Source organism: Acomys minous, assembly GCF_964271855.1.
Source record: "Acomys minous genome assembly, chromosome: 3".
Lineage (NCBI taxonomy): Eukaryota > Metazoa > Chordata > Mammalia > Rodentia > Muridae > Acomys > Acomys minous.
In genome coordinates, this window is record NC_140485.1 from 137,243,104 (window position 1) to 137,265,024 (window position 21,921).

General features: G+C 41.3%; 1 protein-coding gene across 4 annotated transcripts in view; it reads left to right on the plus strand.

The window, feature by feature from the left end:
- Positions 1–21,921, plus strand: part of TULP4 (TUB like protein 4) — a 132,888-nt gene that overhangs the window by 7,386 nt on the left and 103,581 nt on the right. The gene's annotated exons all lie outside the window — the stretch shown is intronic.

Below are 21,921 nucleotides of genomic sequence, written 5' to 3' on the forward strand. Positions count from 1 at the left end.
AGCAGTACCATTAGAGTAAAAAATGGATAACATGAACTACCGTGTAAGAGATTTCTCACTTGAGAACTAAATATTCAGTTTATACTGTAACAGACACAAAAGAATTTGTAAACATTTTATGGGAGGTATTATGTTGTTATAATTATTCCTGTCATTTCTTTTGGTAATTTTAATGTTTGAATGGCTTTTTGAATGGCATATTAGACATTGAGTTTTGTAGTGTATCTATTAATGTCTGGTTAATGCTGAGAATTGGACCTTTTTAAGGATTAATGGAAACATCTCACTCTTATGTTTTAGTTGGTCTGGCTACTTACTGATTACACTGTTTCTAAAAGCAGCTTTTTTCAGAGAGAGGTGTGGTGGTATGTGCTTACAGTCTTACTACTTGGAGGAGGAGACAAAAGGATTGTGAGTTCAAGGCCAGCCTCAGTTCCATAGCAAGGTCCTATCTCAATAAATACACAAAAACAATGAAAAAAAACAAAACAAAACAAAAACCCCTGCTCCCCTCTCCCCCCAAAAAAGAAACCCTTCTCTTGCTCAATATTTTTAGAGTACATTCAAAACCTGTTGGCAGAGTCAGCAATGGGCATGACATGCTTTGAAATCAACCCTCTAAAACTTTAATTACTGAGTTTGTTGTAAGAAAGCGGGTGGCAGGTTGGTCACATGGTCATTCTTAGTTCTGTGAGCCTTGGATGCCAGTTCTGTGTCCTGACTTTCTGTGTTTTTCAAGTGACTGCAACCTCTTGGGCTCTCTGAGAATCCTCCTGATCCAACTTCCTTTGTTGTCCTTCACTCATTCTGAGGGTGAACATCCTCCTTGTGACACAGAAAGATGGCGTCTGCTTGCCTCTGGGGAATTGGTCTGTTTCTTTGCAGTGTACAAAACCAACCAAACTGGAGGTCAGTTTTTGGAGGTCTACTTAAGCCTATTTCTTCAACCTTTTAATTTTTGTCAGTTATCAAACCTTTAGCTAGATTGCCAATGGCCAGCAAAATTGGTTTGAGTTTAGCCTCCTTAGGTGCTAATGATCCGTGAAGTGGACCCCAAGGTAAGAGTCTGAAGAAGTGTGCTATGGAGTCTGGACTCATTCCCAAGTTAGAGATGAGTTGAAGGAGCTCCTGGAGACTTAGGATTTGGTCCAGTTCCTTTCTCTGTTTTGTATCTACCTGGTCTTACCTACTGTCTGTTATCATTTAGTGATTTAGCAATCAAACTATCTTACAGCATAGGTTGTCTAGCATTATAGGAAGAAAATTACTGAGATGTAGACCGTCTATTATGGAAATACTAGTTCAGAGCTTTCATGGCTACACTCTGTTCGCTGTAAAAAAAGTAATTTGTTTCTTGGTTTCTATTTTATTTTGTGTGTGGAGCTTCACTCTTTATGTTTACTGTTTCTTCATTTTAATATACTGATGTGACTGTTGTTCTTAATGCCATTCTTACATTGACAATGTAAACTGTGTGTGGTTGGGAACACTTGGAAAGAAGTACATCCTCTATTTTGTTTGTTCCCTTTTTATTTAAAAATTTAAATCAAACAGCCACACTTTACTGAGCACTGTGGTGTACATCTTTAATGCCAGCAGTTGGATCTCTATGAGTTCAAGGCCAGCCTGGTCTTGAGTGAGTTACAGGTCAGGCAAGAACTACACAGTGAGACACTGCCTTAGAGAAAGGTGTGTGTGTGTGTGTGTGTGTGTGTGTGTGTGTGTGAGAGAGAGAGAGAGGGGGGGGGGTGGTGGAGAGAGACCACAGAGACAGACAGACAGACACACAGACACACACACAGACACACACACGGGGGGGGGGGGGGGGGAGGGTGGGCGGGAGATTGAGATTAAGACCAACCTATATAACTCCAGCAGAGGCAAGCAAATCTCTATGAGTTTCAGGTATAAGATAGAGTTACTCAAGAATAAACCTCAGTTGAGACATGGCTCTGTAAAACAGAGGTTCTCAACCTGTTGGTCCAGACTCCTTTGGGGTCAAACAACCCTTTCACAGGAGTTGGAAAACACAGATATTTTTGATTCCTAAACACTAGCAAAATTACAGTTATGAAGTAGCAATGAATTACTGTTATGGGTGGGGGTCTGCACTACACGAGGAACTGTTTAAGGAGTCTGAGCATTAGGAAGATTGAGAAAACTGCTGCCATAGATCAGGTTGTAGGTAGGCCTGTAGGGAATTTTCTTAACTAATGATTGATGTGGGAGGGCCCAGCCCATGGTGTGTGAGAAAGCAGGCTGAGCAAGCCAGTGGGAGCAGGCCAGAAAGCAGCACCCCTCCATAGTTTCTGCATCAGCTCCTGCCTCCAGGTTCCCTTCTGATGAGTTCCTGCCATGCCTCAGTGGCCTGGGATTTAGTATATAAGCCAAACAAACCCCTTCCTCCCCAAGGTGCTTTGTCCATGGTCTAACCCTGAGACAGAGCCTTTGGCTGAGGAGGCTTCAGTGGAGTTGCTGTAGAGGAGCCCCGGCTGTGGGATCACAAGCTCACATGTGTGCTGTGGGAAGGAGCATGCACCTTAGTGAGGTTTGGAAGGTATGAAAATAGTAGCTTTTTTTTTTTAAACCTAGAATTTACTGTGTGCTGTATTTTCTTATATGTGTATTATAAATATTTTCAGTTTATTTGCTTTTCAGCTTCGTGTTTGTGACATTTTGATTGAAATTTTCTTATGGAGGCAAACTTGTCCTTTTCCCCATAATTTCTACTGTATGGGTTGTTTCCTTCCTTCCTTCCTTCTTTTTATTTATTTTGAGCCAAGAGTCTCACTGTGCAAACTTGGCTGTCTTTGAACTGACTCAGTATTTAGACCTTGCTGGCCTCAAACTCACAGATCTCTGGCTGTCTCTGCCGCTGCTCTAGCCCCTGCCCTGCCCCTGCCCCTGCCCTGGCGTTAAAGGCTTATGCTACTGTGCCTGTTCTTGGAGGGCATCTGCTCACTGAATGTCCAAGAGGACCTGCTGAGGCCTTGCTGAGAAGGGTCTTTTCATGTTGGACCTTGTATACCATGTCTAAAGATTTTGGTTTTTATTTCAAGAACAGAGTTTTTTGAGGATTTAAATACAGAGATATGGCACAGACATAGAGAGCTGAAGGTAATTTAGACTGTTTCCTCCAAAGAAAACTTTGGATCAACAGTTTGATTTGCTGAGCAGGCAAGAAAGCAGCAAATGTCTAAAGCCCTCTTGATTGGCAGGTGCATCCAGAGAGCATTCAGAGCATCTTGGAATCCTGTGACGAGAACATCCTTTCTTCTCTTTGCCTTTGTGTGTGTACTTACATTTGCGTGTGTGTAGAGAGTAATTTCCATGCATTCTTCCTTAGATATAATTTCTGAATAGTCTGTCATTCTCTTGGTTATTTTAAAAAATGTCAACTAGCCAGGCGTGGTGGCGCACGCCTTTAATCCCAGCACTCGGGAGGCAGAGGCAGGTGGATCTCTGTGAGTTCGAGGCCACCCTGGTCTACAAAGCGGGTCCAGGACAGCCAAGGCTACACAAAGAAACTCTGTCTCAAAAAACAAAACAAAACAAAACAAAACCAAAAAAAAAAAAAAAAAAAAAAGGTCAACTAAGAAATCCATGGTAATTTATAAAAACAGTATTCACTTGTTTGTTTTCAAGATAGGGTTGCTCTTTGTAGCCTTGGCTATCCTGGACTTGCTTTGTAGACCAGGCTGGCTTTGAACTCACAGACATCCACCTGCCTCTGCCTGGCTTAGGATTCACATTTTTAATGTATATAAAATTTTAAGGCTGCCTGGAGCTACAGCTCATTGATACAACACTTGCTTCCTTTTCCATACACGATGCCCAAGTCCATCCCTAGTATTCCCAAAAAATAAAAATAAAGATGTATTAATGTATCTCAAGTTGAACTTTTCGCATCTCCCCAAGTTTCCTCCAGGTTTGATGTACTATTATCTGCTCTGATTTGTATGCACATGAGCACGTTTACAAAACTGGCTTCCATCCCAGCGTAGTCAGGCAGAGATCCTGTTTGAACACTGTAGTGGAACTGCAATGAAAAGCTACAGTATTTCTGTAATTACTATGGATGTGATGTGGTCTTTCGTATTTTTTTTAACTTATCAAGTTGTGAGGAGACAACTCCCCTGAATGCCTAAAGGATGCTGATTAGTTGGCATCCAGGCTGGATGTCAGTTGTGTGTGGGAATCTTGTGCCTAAAGTGGGAGGGATTGGTGTTTCGGGTGGTGGCAGGTGCGCTTCCTGCCAGGTTGGCATTATGGAAACAGGGCTCTTCTGAGTTGCCATCTGTTTGTGGTTGATAGGAAACCAACAGTGATTTCTGAGGAGTGAGGAACTGTTCCGTTTATGTTGAAATATTTAGGAACTAGTAATGCGCAGACCATGCTGATTGGTTAGCACCACTGGGGGAAGTACAGGCTGTGTTGAGTGAGTTTTGTTACCACTAAATTCAGAAGATGGCTGCTTGGTTCAGCCCTTTTCCCCGGTACCGTGAAGAGATGGCATAGTCCCAGTAATCTATTGAGTAGGGTGGGCCAGGAGCATATTATTTCTGTGCCTACCCTCCACTGCCCCCTAGTATGTGTCCTAAGGGGTTTTGTCTGTCTCCAACTCTTCTGGTGGACTTTTCTGTTTGTTCGTTTTTGCTTGTAAATTATGATAAGTGTAATAAGGTACCATTTTTCTGTTTTTTTCTTGTGTGTATATGCAAATGCTTGTATGTATAATTGTATGTGTGGGTACAAGTGTGTGTGTGTGTGTGTGTGTGTGTGTGTGTGTGTGTGTGTGTCCGTCCCCGTCCAGTTAGAGGATTTCTTAGGTGTTGCTGCCTACTTTGTGCTTTGGTCTTTTACTGTTCTAGATCTTAAGGAATTTTGCTAGACTGGCTGGTTAGCCCATGAACTCCATGCATCTTCCTGCCTCTGGCTCTCCAGTGCTGGGATTACAAGCATGTGCCATTACACCCGCCTTTAAAAAAAAATTGTTGGTGTTGTTTTTCTAGTGATAAGCTCTCACTGTGTAGTCCTGGCTAGTCTGGAAGCAGCTATGTAGACTAGGATGACTTGAGCCACACAGAACTCATTCTAACTCTGCTTCCCCCACATTGGGATTGAAGATGTGCACCCCATGCTTGGTTGGCATGGGTTCTTTGGTCTTAGTCCCCAAGTCTTGCTTTGTTTCTCATGTTTGTCCTTGCAAAGCAACAGTGTGGAAAGGAGACAAGTTCCTTTCCCTTCTCACCTAGCAGTTAACTGGTAGGTTAAGTAGAGGAGTTAGTTCATCTGTAGCCCAACAACCTGCCAGAAACTATCTTTCAAGCTGAGCTGTGGCTTGTTCTGGGACCACCATAGGCCTCTTCCAAAATAATGAAGGGAAAAATAAAAAAGTGCTGGAGCCCTCTGTGAGTCAGGGAAATCTTGATAACAAGTAAGAGTCCTAATTGGCCCAAAATGACAAAGCTAGTTTATTGGATGAGTCTGCTTATCAGCAGAATCTAGACCAGAGACCAGTGCGGAGCATGGGAGGCTGTATGGCAGAATCTGGGACCTTCCCAAACCCTTGCTTAGCTAGCATTTTCTACTCTTTGACTGAGGAGATAGAATCTGTCTGCCAGTGCCACCCTTTTCATATTAAGGGCCAAGTGTCTAGAGGGAAACTTACCTTCTCATGTTGATTAGGTTGGCATAAAAGTTTATATTTTCATATGATCAATTTTAAATAATTGTAACTAGGCTCAAACACATCTTTATTAATCAAAATGGAAATTTACAATCAACATGATTCTGCCAGTGAGAAATAGTGTTCTTTCTTCCTGTTGTGTAAGAGCCTGTGCACTTCTGCATCCCGCTGATGGGGATGCATTTGCTCTGCAGTGCTGTGGAGATGGCCAGCAGATCGTTGGGCAGTCAGCTGTAGAGAGGCCAGGTGAATGTAATGCGCAAGTTTTGTAACCTGACTTGTTCCACTTTGAAGTGTTGGCTGAATGTCGTGGTTTGGCCATTGTCATGGAGAACGTTTAGGCCCTCTCTGGTGACCAGTGCTGGCTGCAGGTGCAGTTTATCGGTTTTCTGATAATTTTTCTCAGATATAATAGCTTTACTGGGATTCAGAAAGTTGTAGTAGGAATCATACTCAAAGAAGGCTAGCATACAGCAGCCCTGACTTTTTTTTTTTTTTTTTTTTTTTTTTTTTTTGGTGCAAGTTTGGCATTGGAAGTGCTTTAAAGCTGCTTCTTGGTTCAGCTACTTAGATGGTCAGTGCCATTTGTTATACACAGTCTGCTTCTGCTGTAGGACAAGTTCTGACACAGAAGTACTGTGTTGTTTCATAGAATAAACAAGGACAGCAATTGAAATGATTTTTTTGGTCAGTCATGTGGCACCCATTTTGGAGTGTTTTCACCTTCCCAGTTTGCTCCCAATGCTGACGAGTTCTCTGTCAACTTCCCAACGGGGTTTTTAAGAGCATCAACCTTGATGATACAACTTTTTGTTGTTTGTTTTGTTTGTTTGGTTTTTTAAAAGATTTTTATTTTTACTTTTTGGTTTTTTGAGACAGGGTTTCTCTGTATAGCCTTGGCTGTTCTGGACTCACTCTGTAGACCAGGCTGGCCTCGAACTCATAGCGATCTATCTACCTGCCTCTGCCTCCCAAATACTGGGATTAAAGGCGTGCGCCACCACGCCTGGCTTGTTTGTTTGCTTTTTGAGACAGGGTTTCTCTCCCTGGAATCACTTAGTAGACGAGGCTGGCCTTGAACTCACAGGGATCCGCTTGCCTCTGCCTTCCAAGTGCTGGGATTAAAGGCATGCACCACTACTGCCTGGCTGATATGTCTTTTTTGTGCAGCTCTAACTGTCCTGGAACTCAGTATGTAGACCAGGGTGGCCTTAGACTCAAGAGTTCCACCCTCTTCTGCCTGCTGACTGGATTAAAGGAGTGTTCCACGTGCTGGCCGCTGCACTGGGTTCCCTCAGCAGTTCATGCTCCGTGTGCGTTCTTGTTGTATTGAGTTGTTCTACTGCTCTAAGACTCATTTTGGAATTGATAAGAAAATTGCTTCAGAGTCAACAAAATTGCTCAGTGTGCGTAAAGGTGCTCACTGCCAAGCCTGGTAACTTGAGCTTTATCTCTGGGACTCACATGGTGGAAGGAGAGAATCAACTTCTTCAAGTTATCCTCTGACCTCCATGTCCCCCCCCTTTAAAAATGTAAAACAAACAAACAAACAACAACAACAAACCCACCTTAATCTCACCAGTTGGGAGGCAGAGGCAAGCAGATCTCTGAGTTTGAGGCCAGTCTAGTCTACATAGAAAAGTCTTACAGTAAATTGTATCGGTTCGGCCTAAGAAGCCAATAAGTGACACAGGGAGACTGAAATGTATTTTAAAGCTGCCAGCACTATGCCAGGCAGAATCTAAACGGAGACAAATCTACTCCTAAACTAACATAAACTACTCTAAACCTCATAACATCCATATATCCCAAGCCCTTCCCACTATGATCCTCAGAGATTTCTCTCTCCTTACCCGTCAGCTGTCAACCATCTTCTTTTCCCTTTCAATATTTGCTCCGCCTCCTCTCCTAGAAGTCCCGCCTTCCTCATCCTGTCCTTCTGCCCAGCTGATTGGCTAAACAGCACTTTATTGACAGTTGTTACATCCACTCAAGACATTCCTCCACAGAAAATTATGGGCCATCCAGAGCTATGTAGGGAGACTCTGTCTCAAAAAAAAAAAAAAGGCTTGAGTTTGCTTTTTATGTAACATCCATATCTATCTATATATCTATGTATGTGTATCTATATAAAATAAATGTAAAATACACAGCAGATAATCATTAGCAAAAATGTACAGTAAGATAATGCATAGAATAACTCCACTTATTTTAGCATGTTTGCTAGTATCAGATGATATATTCAACAATGCAAAAACTTCAATTACTTTTGCACCAAATTAATGAGTTTCTGTGGAAATTGATGCATGTTGTAGAAAGTGGCCACTCCCATCTAACTTTAACAGAATGGTGCTATTCTGGTGAGGCCAGAGGTTTAACAGAAGGAACATTGTGCTACAGATGTAAAGATATTTAACTTGGAAAACCATTTGACTCTTGCATTAAAAATTATAACGAAGCTATGTGTGGTGGTGCATGCTTACAATTCTAGAACTGGGGAGGTTGAGACAGGACAGTCTTTGAGTTCCAGCCCAGCCTAGGCTAAGGTGGGTCTGAGCCACATATGAGATCCTGTTTCTGAGCACTGAAGAGGGATGGCTCAGCAGGTAGGAACACCAGCTGCTCTTACAGAGGGCCTGGGTTTAGTCCCCAGTGCTCATATGGCGGCGCATAGCTGTCTGTTTAACTCTAGTTCTAAGGATCCATCCAGTCTCTCTCTTCTGGCCTCTCCTCATTGCACCCATGTGGTGTATATCCACCCATCTAGCCACGACACACATACACAAACATTACATCTTTAAAAGAAAAGGAAAAAACAGAATTAAAGTGAAACATGTAACAAGTATAGTGTGTGAAGCTGATGTGGGAGGAATTGTTTGAGCTTAGGAGTTTGAGACCTGTCTGGGCAACGTAGCCAGGCACTATGTCAGAAACGACCAACCAACCAACCCACCAATAAAAGCAAAATTCCAGTAAGCTGAAAAACTAAATAAAATGCTACCATGACTGACCACAAAATGGAGCAAGTTGAAGAAATGAACAGAGGAACCTGCCTGGAATTACTTTTCATAAGATCATTTTTTACTAAAAATAAATAAAATTAGTTGAACATCTGTCCCAGTGGTCAAATGCTTTAGATTATTGTGATGTGTTGGGCTCATACTTAGCCAAGTTGTGTGCTGCAAATAATTAGGAAATATCTTTTCCTGTTCCTTTTTCGTGCAGGTATCCAACTAATTTCTTATTTATTAATAAGATGTTGTGACTTTGAGTTTTAGCACAAATACACATGCATAAAATTCTTCAATTAAATACATCTGAGAGAAAAGTTCAGCTGTTATAATAAACTAGAACCCATTTTCATAGTATTGTGTGAGCTCGATGAAATTGTGCCAAAGGGTGACTTGATGTATGAGATGTATTTCTTGGGAAATCAAATGTAAATATAAAAACATTTTATATTTTAAATGCACAGAAAGAGCTTGCTATCAGAAGAAATCTTCTTTTAAGCCCTGTTGTAAAAATCTGCTAATTTAGGATACCAAGGTGGCTCACTGGGTGAAAGCACTTGCTGCACAAGCCTTTTGAGCCTGCTTCGCTCTCTGGAATCCATGTAGTGGGTAGATGCCATGGTGCACGTCTTGTAGTCCCAGTGTTCCTCCTCACTCGGCTTGTGAACCTACTACCCTTGAGTTTGATGTAGTGGGAACAACAAAAGAAACCTTGCCTCAACAAGGTGGAAGGAGAGTCAGTCCCCAGAAGCTGTACCCTGACCATCTTTTGCCATAGTGTGTGTGGGCCTGTACTCAGCCCCCCCTGTAATAAAAAAAAATTAGAATGTGCTAATTAGCTTGGTGAACTTGATTTTTCCTATATCATATTCATTCACATTAGACGTCGCAGTGTATTGTCCTTCCTTATTGTCTTGTATCTCATTAGAGTCATTTATTCATTGGTTAGTCATATACTTCATTGGCTTTTTTGTTCTGCTCTGTTTTTGTTCTTTGAGTCAGGCTCTTTCTATTTGAGTATTCTGAAGCTTGCTAGCTAAGTAGCCCAGGCAGGCCTTGAATTCACAGAGATTTTTCTGCCTTTCCCTCCCGTGCACTAGGATTAAAGGTGTGGGTCATAACACCTGGCATCCACTGACTTCTGAGGTTGTGGGAAATGGCTGTTCATCTTTTGGTCCATTAGCTACACACATAGTTACCCTGTGTGAATTTGAGAACTCTGTCAATTGTATTCAGAAGTTATCTTGAACATTCTGTGTGCATTCTGAACTAATATGCAGTAATCAAGGGAAATGAAAGGTATTTAGTGATTACAAGATTGCTTTTTCTTCCTTTTCTGGGATCAACTTTAGGTCTCACACATTAGGTAAATGTTGTACCAGGGAGTACATCTTCAGCTCTAGTGACTGTATCTTTGAATCTCTCTTGACTATCAAAACAGTATATACATAATCACTTATAACTGTAGAGGAATTTTAATCCAGCAACAGGGTAACTCTGGCAAGAGATCACACCCAAAAACCTAAGACTGTATGATCTGGCTGGAATACAGACACACCGTTATTATACACCTTTAATCCCAAACAATGACCTCTAATTGAAGGGCAGACAAAGGGATGAATCAGAGAAAGATTTGACAGAATGAATCAGAGATAGGATCTGCCCAGCTCTCACAAGAACAGACAGGAAAGGGAGGCTACTTAAGAGCAGTACTGAGGGAGAGGGAGAGTTGAGTTTGGTGTAGCAGTTCAGCAGAGTGCAGTTGAATTTGTACAGTCAGTGCAGTTCAGTTCATGGAGTTCAGAGGCAGTTTTTCCAAGCAGAGCAGTTCAGTCAGAATCAAGAGAAGCCAGATTGAATCAGATGGCTTAGAAAGGAGTTTGAGCCAGAACAGCCGAGTTGAACCAGCCAGCCAGAGTTCAGAAAACAGCTAGGAATGGTGAGCTTATTCAACAGTAAGTCGCAGAGACTGAAAACATTCTAGGCCTAGGGAAACGCTCTAGGCTCAGCCCAAGCCCTGTATTGGCACAGGTTTGGTATGCCTCTTATCCATTTATCAGAGGAAATAAAAACAACATTTACACATAGTGCTTTAAGGCCTGTAGTTCTATGCAATTCTGTCTCCTATTGGACTTCATGTCAGGCCTTTAGATTTTAGTTGTCTCATGGCATATATCAATTTCAAGTCTTGGAGACCTTCCTGTCCCTTTAACTGATGGTTGGCTGCAAACTTGGGGCTCCTTGTTACCTTGCCAGATTGGATAAGTTGAATTCACTGCTTGCCATCACAGTTGTGATGAGGTGTACAACTGGGAAGCAGCCCAGTGGAAGAGATACCCAGAGCATAGATGAGATGGGAGCATCCTGGCTGCTGAGCTCTTGTGCCTTTTCTTTGTGGAATCTCGATGCCTCCCTATGTTGACCAACCAGCATGTAGGGCCTTGTTAACTTCATTGGCTTTATGTTTGAACTTTATGTGTAGCCCTTCCCTAGAGGGTAGGGGTAGGGTTGAAAGTTTCAATTCTCTAATCACATGCAGAGTCTATCTGGCTTGGCTAGCATATTATTGATTATTTAGATAAACCTTGGGGTTTTGATAAAAAGTATGGAAGAATTTTAAGATGTGGTGAGTATTTGAGTTTTTAAAAAATTTTTTTTAATGAGGATGATAGTTGATTCGGTAGTTGATTGTCCTAGGTGGGGTGCGGAGACAAGATCGTCTGTAGGGCTCTGGGACTTGTTAGCATTTGATCAGTGGGTGTGAGCTGAGTGGTGTAGATGGAAAAGAGAGTTCACTGTCACAGAGCCTGGGCAGAAATATTTCTAGATTATTGCTCCCTAGTGGTTGGATGTAGTGATAGAAACCGTTAGTTCTATATCTGTGTTATCCAGAAAGGTAGCAACTGTCTGACATACTCAGCATTAAGTAGTTCCAAAGTAGCTAGTACAACTAAGAAATGGTATTGTCAAAATGAGGCAGTTAACTGATGGCACATCTTAAAAAAAACTCAAGGGAATTAATTCTCTTAATGTATGCATGTCAATGACAATTGAATTCAGTTGTATGTAACAGAAAACTCAAAAAGGTGGGTGTTCAAGATGATGTTTATTTTTCATGTGTAAGTGGAGCCAGGGAGCCCTGGGCTGATTGGTTACTTGGTCACTCAGGTCGCAAGATTACCTACTTCGTTAAATAGATCTTTTAAATGTTTTATTTGTTCGATGTGGATAGTATTCTGAGTACGTGTTTGAGTCTGTGCCATTTGTTTACCTTGTGCCTGCAGAGTTCAGAAGAGGGCATTGGATCTCCTGAAACTGGAGTTGGTTAGGGATTGTTGCTTAGTTAGGGATAGCATAGCTCATTAATTTTCCCAGGTCTCCTAGTAGGAATTGGCTCCTGGTCCCTCTCTACACTCTCTTGTCCCTTCAAGGAGGGTACAGAAGAGTCTGAGAGGAGAGGAGATCAGAATCAGGATGGGTGTGGGTTCAGGAAAAGCATTGGGATGTAGAAATCGATGGCAAGAGAGACTGAAAGAAGAGACTTTTCCTCAGTTGTGGCATTCAAATGTGACACTGCCTTGCTTTTCAGGGCTGTGGCTAGTGACAGAAATCTTTTAGTTACTTCGGTTTTGGAATAATTTGGTGCATTGTTCAAACAGTGTTTCTGTTCTGGCTCTGAGTAGCTTCTGTCATGTTTGTCAATCCCCCTTTTCCCCCCCTCTAAGCCTTGTGAAGGGGGAGTTAACCATTCACTTAGAATATTTCTGGGGTTTGTATGGATGGGTAAATGCATCATGACTGACAGTGTTAACCTGTCATTAATCATAATGCTGCTTACTATGTTGCTGGCAAAGGAGGTTGAAGGCAAGGAAGTTAAAAAAAAAAAGGCAAAATAAACATACTTTCTCTGTCTTTCTCTGCCTCTATCTCTGTGTGTCGAACTGAACCCATGTTTAAATATAATTTGTGGTCCTTCAGAAACTTGTTGCTAGTTTGTAGTGGTACAAGGCTAAAGGTTAGCCTTTTAGCAATGAATATATACATTGAATGTTTCCATATTTGATGATCAGGACTTAAACTTTCTACTAGTGATCCCAGTTGCTTGTAATTAGATGGGAACGTGAATTATAGATGGGACTGGGCTGTGGGCTTGCTTCATAAGAACTGGAAACTTGAGTGAATGGCCTGCAGGTGGGTGTGGCCAGCCATGGAAGAGTCCAAGCCTAGGGCTGTGTAAACAGTAGCTCTCTTGAGTGTCTGTGTATGAAAAACGCTTTAGAAAAGAAATTCTTAAGTGTTGTAGATGAAGTTGAAGATTCTGAGGAAGTGGTTATTAGTGAGAAGATACAAATTTTGACTGAAGAACAGATAAAATTGGGTAGTAACTTGGCTTGCAATATTTACCATGAGTTTCTTGGAAAGAAGACTACATTAATGTTTTCCCTGTTAAGCTAAGACAAAATAAGTGAAAATTATGTGACTTGAGAAGCTCGGAAGTGCCCAGAAGGGGCTCTGCTCTGCTAGAAATGTCCTCCAGGAGGAGCAGGGTCTCTGCCAGAGGTGCCAGTGATGTAACTGTGTTGCCATTGAATAACCTTTATTGTGAGGACAAGGTTATTTGAGATTTTGAGAATTTGTGCTGTCTGAGGTCTCAGGAACTTTTTCTGTTGATTTGTCATTTTCTCAAATGTCCCTGACTTATTTATACATCAGCCATAGAAATGGCTTATTACCCATTGGCATATTTAGTGTATTAAAGAATTAGAACACAAACAGATGGACTATGTAACTTGTATGGTTGATAGCTTACTGGAATGTGGGTATGGACAGTTGGAACCTAATAAAATATAATGTGTAGAAGTTGGCCCTGGAAGGCCCCTCTGACATGCTCTTGCCTCACAGAATTGCCTGCCTTCAAAGGACTTAGGCTAAATGGTTTAAATGGTTCATAAACCTCTTGTGTTCCACAGTAGTGTGGATGGGAGCACTACTGATAGGTTATGGGAACCCTTTATTCCATGTGACCCTCTCCTCTGCTGGCCTTGTACATACGTTCAGGGATGCCTCTGCAATGTCCTCTCTTAAGTGGAATGCCTTAAAACATACCTCTGGAATCACAGTGTGGAGTTGGAGAAAATACAGGAATTGGGGAGATATCATGTCGCCAGTGTGACCAGTTAAGTAATGTAAAAACAGAAGGGAATATATTGTCACCTTTGATCTTTGTGGTATTTTTCTTTTCTCTTTCTTTCTTTCTTCCTCCTCCCTTTTGTTTTTGTTTTTGTTTTTTCCAGACAAGGTTTCTTTGTGCAACACCAACTATCCTGGAACTCACTCTGTAGACCAAGCAGGCCTCGAGCTCACAGAGATTCACCTGCCTCTGTTCCCATGTGATGGGACTAAAGGTGGGAACTACCACTGCCCAGCTTTGTAGTATTTTTCAAAAAAATATTTTAATTCTATTTATACCTGAGTATGTATGTATATCACATGTATTCAGGAGCCTGCATTGATCAGAAGTATTGGCTCCCCTGAACTAGCTAGAGTTACTGTTAGCCACCATGGCTCTGGGAACCAAATGGGTTCTTTACAAAAATAAGTATTCTTTTTAAAAAAAGATTTATTTACTTATTATGTATATAATGTTGTATCTGCATGTACAACTGCACACCAGAAGAGAGCACCAGATCTTATCACAAAGGTTGTGAGCCATCATGTAGTTGCAAGGAATTGAACTCAGGACCTTTGGAAGAGCAGTCAATGCTCTTAACCCCTGAGCCATGTCTCCAGCCCTAGTTCTGTGTTTTCAATAAAACTCAATACAACAGAAGTATTTTTCTTGTCTTTATATTTCAGTTGCTGATTTATTTATTTTTGAAACAATTTCATATAGCCTAGGCAGGCTTTAGATTCATGATCACCTTGTCTTAACCTCCTGATTGCTAGGATTACAGGTATATATCACCAAACCTGGTTCATAATTTTTTTGGAAAATTACTGAGGTAAAGTATACATAAAATTTATTATCTTAACTCTTTTAAGTATATAGCTCAGCGGTATTGTGTTCACAGTACTGTGCAGATGCCCTGTCATGCAACACTGTAGCTTTTCCAAAGCTGGAACTGCACATTGTTATCCTTCCCCATGCTTATTCCAGGCTCCTCATGTCAGTGTTTGTCCATACATATTCATCATCTTGTGATTGGCTTTTTGAATTTAGCATAGTGTTCTAAGAGTTTACGTTGTACCATGTGCCAGAATCTCCTTCCTTGTTAAGGTTGGGTGATAACAATATTTATGTATGTACCATATTTTGTTTACTCATTCATCCATTAGCAGGCACTCCACAAGTAGAGTTCTTGCAGACAGGTAATTGTCCATCAAATAGATACATCATAATATATTTAGAAGGTGAGGTTGCCTTCATCCAAGTTGGTGTGTCAACGTGTCACAACCAGTTGGAAAATCAAAGCACCTCTTATCCACGTATAGTGATCAAAGCTAGATTCCATCCCCTCTGAGACAGTTACTACACTAAGTGGGAGGGTAGGATTCCAGAATGCCCACAGTCGGATTTCTGGTCCTCTGCCCATCTTCAGTAGTGGCCATCTGTGAGTCTGGTAGATCACTAAGGGATTTCACTGCTTTTCTTAGACAGTCTGTATTAATTCAGAGTGTGTTCATTGCATAGCACTCCAGTTAACTGCAGTGCTGCTTCCCTTTCCTCTTGTTCCGCTGCCTGTCAGTGTGGTACAAAAAAGCTTGCTAGAGTCAAAGTCTGGTCCTCTGTGGCCCTGTGTCGTTCTTTAGGCAGCCCTGCATAAGAAGGTGGTTGGTTGACGTGGTGTACTTGCTTCACTGAATCAAGGCTCTTTGGTACTTTTCTGTCAGTCTGATCATATATACTCCATTTGTCTTTTAGTAACTTAGAAGGCCCATCAATGGTCTCTTTGTTTTCTGTACTTTTTTGTTTATCCCTGATCATTTTAGTGGGAATTTGGTAAAGGGATTAGTAAACCTATGGACTAACTTGTCATCTTGAATTTATTCTTGTTTTACTGTCTTCGTTCCATCCACTAATGTAACAAAATGCTCGAGACTGAATAATTTGTGAAAAAGAGAAGTGTATTGCCCTCAGCTCTGGAGTTGAAGAGTCAAAGGTCAAAGGCATGAGTACATTTGGTGTTGAGGGCAGGCTGCACCTTATGCTGTGAAAGGGACAAGGCACCTTACTGGAGCCTCTGTCATGAGGGTGTACTTCTCATGGAGGAATTGCCTCCTGGGGTCTTCACCTCTTAAGTTTTAAAAAAGGTTTATGTATTTTAAGTTATGAGTATTAGTATTTTTCTCACATGTATATCTGTGTACGACATGCATGCCTGGTACCCTTGGAGGTTGGAAGACAGCATAAATCCCTTGGAACAGGAGTTATAGATGTTGGTGAGCTGGGACTTAAGCCCAGATCTCCTGAAGTAATAATGAAGTGCTCTTAACCTTTGAGCCATCTTTCCAGCCCGAGCTCCCACCCTGAGCATTAGGGTCTAATATAATAATTAGGGGCATATGAAAATTTACTTAGACGATAGCATTTGTGTTTTCCCATCTTACTTAATATGTTTTGATTAAATTCTGTTATCTATGAATTATATGTGTAGATAAAGGTGATTTGATGCACTTCCCACTTTCATATAACTTTCCCCTTGTATACCAGCTGGAATTTGGGTTGATACTGAATAGCACATTTTGTCGACATCCTAGGCCGATTCTTTTTTTATGTTTGCCAATGTTTGTTTTAATCACTTTCTGCATTTTGCCAAATACATTTCTGGAAAAGTAAACCAGAATTGGAGAATGACTGCTGAGTGCCCATGAGTACTGGAAAGCTGTTTCTAAACCTGTGGTTTTGTCATTTTAAAGTAAATTTCACATTGGTTGTTTGTTATTTCTCTTTTTGAGTGTTGCTAATACTTTAATTTAAAAATTAAAGGGCTTGCATCTATCTACAGAGTAGATATATCAGTAGAAATTAAGACTCAGACATAACCCTATTTATTTATTTATTTATTTATTTATTATTTTCGAGACAGGGCATAACCCTATTTCAACTAAATTGACTTTCATATAGTAGCTTGAACAAAAGATATCACCAAACAGAATGTCTTAATAATTTAGAATATAATAAAATTTTACCCTACTCCCAACTTACCACTTTTGAGACTTTACTGTTTTCTTCCTTTAAGTCATTTGTTATTTCCTCTAGATATTTTGGAGCCTGAGAACAGTCACATTTGGTCTTGAATCATTTTTGTTTTCATCAAATAATCACATGGCTTTTCCTATTTTACAGCAACATGGGTGTGGAGTGGAAATGACTATTGTTAATCTTGGCAGTGTAGTTTGGTAGAAAAATCATGAGTATTGGCATGAGATGTTGGAGCTTATTTCTGTCACTCATAGACTGGTGAGTTTTGAAAATCTCATTTAAAATCTTTGAACCTCGATCTAAGCATTTGTAAAATGGTTGTGTCATCGTTCTAGGAGGTTGTGAATTTGAAGGTGAGCAGTGGGCTCTCGGTAATGCAGACATCTTTATTTCTTGCTCAGCATCTCTTCTTCAGTAATTCACTGTCATAATAAGGCAATGCTATGTTTTGAACTTTAGTTGTAACTGGAGATAATCCTTTCCTTCTGCATTATTCTTTATTCCCTACTCTTAGAATAGAATCAGAATGAATTGGCTTTGAATATCCTTTTATTTTATTCCATGTTGTACAAATGGAAGAATGCCAATAAAGTATCAATAGCAATATCCAACAATTATTGAATATTACATGTCATCCTGGCAGTTATTTGCAGTGCCTTCATCTGTTTGTGCCGACTCTCCCATGTTCTCACTCCCTAAGGAATGGAGTCACAGAAAGATTCCTTGAGGGCATGAACACCAGGCTGCTGCCCAATGAGTCTGGCTGCAGAATTGTATAGGTCAGCTTCTGGGTTTTTCAAATTAGGGTCCTTTAATATCTGAACATCTGGAAAGCACGGAACTCAGATCAGAGGCCATGTGATCTCACAGTTTGGACTAGGCTCACCTGCATAGACATGGCATCTGCTGTACTGCTGGGTCAACTGCTTATTCATTCAGAGGCCTTTTTCATCTCCTTCTTCTTTAAGTCCATTCTGTTGCTTATAGGGCTAGATACAGAAGTGCTATTACACTGATTATGAAGTTAAGATAAGGTCAGACATAAAGCATTGTTTCTATTAAATATGTTAATTCTAACACACACACACACACACACACACACACACACACACACACACACACACACACACACCCTTTCCTTGAAATTCCTCCCTAATCTGAACCACTTAAAAAAAAAAGTGTATGAGTGTTTGCACACATGTATGTGTGTGCACCATAAGTCCAGAAGAGAGTGTCCTCCAGCTTAAGTTACAGACATTTGTGAGCTAACGTGGTGCTGTGAATTGAACTCAGGACCTCTGCAAGAGCAACAAGTGCGTGTAACCACTAACCACCTCTCCACTCTTAACACTAGTTTACCGTTTCCTCAGTAGTCATTAAGATTTTTCTGTCACTGGAGGTTTTGTCACTAATTTTTCTTATATTTATTTTGCTATTGTAACATTTCCTTCAGGTCCAGCTGCTTTAAGTTTGTGCTACCAAGGCCGTATTTGCATCAAGAGTCTCTTAACTCTGCTTTGAGTACTTGTTGGCTGTTGTTTGCAGCATTGATCTCTTCATGTAGAAATTTGTTTGCTTGTCTCTCCCACTGTGCTGGTGCTAATTGGATCAGTGCCAGGCCCACCTGTGCCCATGGTGGGTGCTCAGGAAACAGTCCCTCCTTGAGTGTGCCTTGATACTCTTCTCATTTTATTTTTCACTATGGACACTCTCTTAACTTTTCTTACACTCTCTAGCTGCATCTTTCGCCTCTGCCTAATGGTATGTTAGTGGTTGCCACTAGACCCATGTCACCCTCTAGAGGCTGTGGGACCCGGGATAATGGATCTGAAATATGAGGTGGACTAAAAGTCTCATGCAATAGCCAGCTTTATTCAGACAATTTGTACTCTGAGGGTTATTAAGAAAGGTCACATGAATAAAGTTCTCAGTTCAAAGTCTGTACAATCCCAAGGACAGTTTCATCCGGGGGGTGGTGGCGCATGCCTGTCACCTCAGCACTGGGGAGGCAGAGGCAGGCAGATCACTGAGATGAGGGCAACCTGGTCTACAGAATGAGTCTACACAGGTTTTTGAGAAACCCTGTCTCAAAAAACCAAACCAACCAACCAAAGAAACAAACAAAAAACCAGGGACAAGTTAAACTGGCAAACCATGTTTTTCCATAGAGGTATGTAGAAGATAGTTTACACTTGAATTGAATAACAACAGTAAGCAATAATGAGTAATCTGAGGTAAACTCCTACCATCTGCTACACCTGAGAGACATGAAAAACACATTCCAAGAAAATTTCCATGTTTTGAAGAAACCAAGGTCACAAGAATCTTGTCGGGTTTTCTTGGAGTGTTCTCACAAGCACTTAGAATTCTCAGGCAGCTCATTCCTGGACTGTTTTCTGTCAGACCTGTTTCTCTGTCCTCATCCTCTCCTTTGCTTTTTGTGGCCAGCTCAATTTTATGCCAAGTGACTCTTAAGTTAATGTCTCTGATCTGTACTTTTTGGAAGCTCAGATCAAGGGCTCCTGGATTCTGCACACTTAACAGACTAGACGGAACTTACTTCATAGGGCTTTGAACCCCAAGTCCTTTTCTTGTTGATGTCCCTTTGAACTCCCCAAACTCAGTCTTGTTTGTGTCAGTTATTCATAGTAACAACTAGCTGAGAATTTATTTTTGTTGTTGTTTTATTTTTTGTTTTTGTTTTTGTCTCTCCCCACCCCCACTCCCCAGGTTTCTCTGTGTAGCCTGCTGGCCTCTAACTCATAGAGATCCGTGTGTGCCGCTACCCTGGCTTAGCTGACAATTTATTAAATGTGGAATATTACCCTGAGTACTAACAAGAATTGGGCTGGGAGTGGAGCTTAGTGTTAGAGCACTCATGTCTTGTGGAGGTTTTTATTGAGCTATATGGCAGATTTACTTATTCTCTTTCAAGAAGCTCTCAGAGCAGCAGACCTGAAATTTGAATCTCCACAGAAATAAGTGTTAGATTTCAAATGTGAGACAAATGACTGAGGTGCCTATTTAACATATGAAAGTAAGCCTGGCCTCCAGATTCTCCCAGCATCCCTTAGTCTGTACCTGCTACAGGGCCCTCCTGGCTGCCTTACCCCTCTGCCTTCCCTAAACTCTGGGCTTCCTAGCTGCAGCATCTGGTTCCCTTCTCTGCCCTCTCCGTTCCCCTCCCCCCTCTCCTCACATGGCTGAGAGTCAGTCCACTCTGGACTTTATGTCAAGTGACTACTCTGTGTCTGGCTATGCTCTCCTTTTTATCTCCTATTTTAATAATTAAAAACAAGAACTAAGAGAATAAAAAGCAAAATAATAAAAAGATGCCAGGCAACAGATAGTAGATTATATGAGGTTTATTAAATGAGCATGGGGAGAGAAGGAAAGGGGAGGGGTGTCCCAGAGAGAAAGAGACAGAGACAGAGGAAGAGAGAAAGGAGATATGTAGGAGAGTAAGAGAGAGAGAGAGAAAAGGAGTGGGGGGGGGGTAAGAGAAAGGGGGGTGAGGTGGTTCTGTCCTTTTATATAGCCTTGGGCAGGGCCACACCCAGTGCAGGTAGGCAATGACATCACAGGTAGGCAGACTGAAGCAGAATCCTAACACCTATAAACTTTCTCTTCTACCATACCTGGGACCAGTCACGCTCCTTTCCTTTTTGTTCCTTTTCTATTTTTCATTCAGTTAGTCCCTAAATCAGAGAGCTACAGTGGCATGAGCTCACGCTGCTTTGTAACAGGCTAACTGTGAGGCATTTGCTGTGTGGCTAGGTAGATGGTTGGGGAGTCAACATTACAATTCACTAGTCAGGAAAATTGCATATTTCTTATATATTCTACTTTTGTTTCCTTATACTTAACAACTTGCAAGTTTATTGTTCAAAGTTGGCCTTGGTATAGATATTAATTAAAGAGTTGGTGTAACAGCGATTTTAATTGGTAGCAAAACCAGTGTAATGTGAATACATTCAAAGAAAGGATGCCTTTTTCTTGTTGTCTTTGGTTGGTTGGTGTTTTTGATAAAGAGTCTTTATGTAGTCCTGGCTGTCCTGGAACTTGCTGTGTAGACCAGGCTGACCTCCAACTCACAGAGATCTGTAATGCTGGGATTAAAGGCATGTGCAATCACATCTGGCAGGAAATCTTAGATTCAATAAAATAATAATTGAAGCCATGCCAAGTACAGGATATTATGTATTTATGTCATTTTATCATTTTAAATTTTATTTTAGTACTTTCCCCCTCCTGGTTATTTAAAGTATTCTTTGCTTTACTTTACTGTGAATTCATAGTCTTAGCTTTGAAACAAGTATGGATTTTACATTTAATTTAATTTATTTATTTATTTTGGTTTTTTGAGACAGGGTTTCTCTGTGTAGCCTTGGCTGTCCTGGCTCGCTCTGTAGACCAGGCTGGCCTCGACCTGCCTGCCTCTGCCTCCCGAGTGCTGGGATTTTTATTATGAAGATCACTCGCTGTCTAGTTTTAGGTCAGTTTGACACCAGCTGGAGTCATCTGAAAGGGAGCGAACCTCAGTTGAGAAAATGCTCTCTGTGATGGGCAGTGGTGGCTCACAGCGTTAACCTCAGTACTTGGTGGGCAGAGGCAAGCAGATCTCTGAGTTGAACCCAGCCTGCACACAGAGTTCTAGGGTGGCCAGGGCTACACAGAGAAACCCTCTCTCGAAACCCAAGAAGAAACAAAATGCTTTCATAAGATATGCCTGTAGGGCGTTAGTAATTTCTGGGAACAGAGATTCAAATGCTAAATTTCAGATTAAAACAAGTGTCAAGTGTCCCCAGAGGTCTGCTGCTCTGAGAGCTTCTTGGAAGAGAATGAATAAGTCTACCATACAGCTCAAAATCTTAATTTCTCTAGTTAGAGTCTAGTCTATTGTGGGTGGTGCTGTCCCTGGGCTGCTGGTCCTAAGTTCTATAAGAAAGCAGGCTGAGCAAGCCATGGGGAGCAAGGCAGCAAGCAGACCCTCCATGGCTTCTGCATCAGCCCCTCCA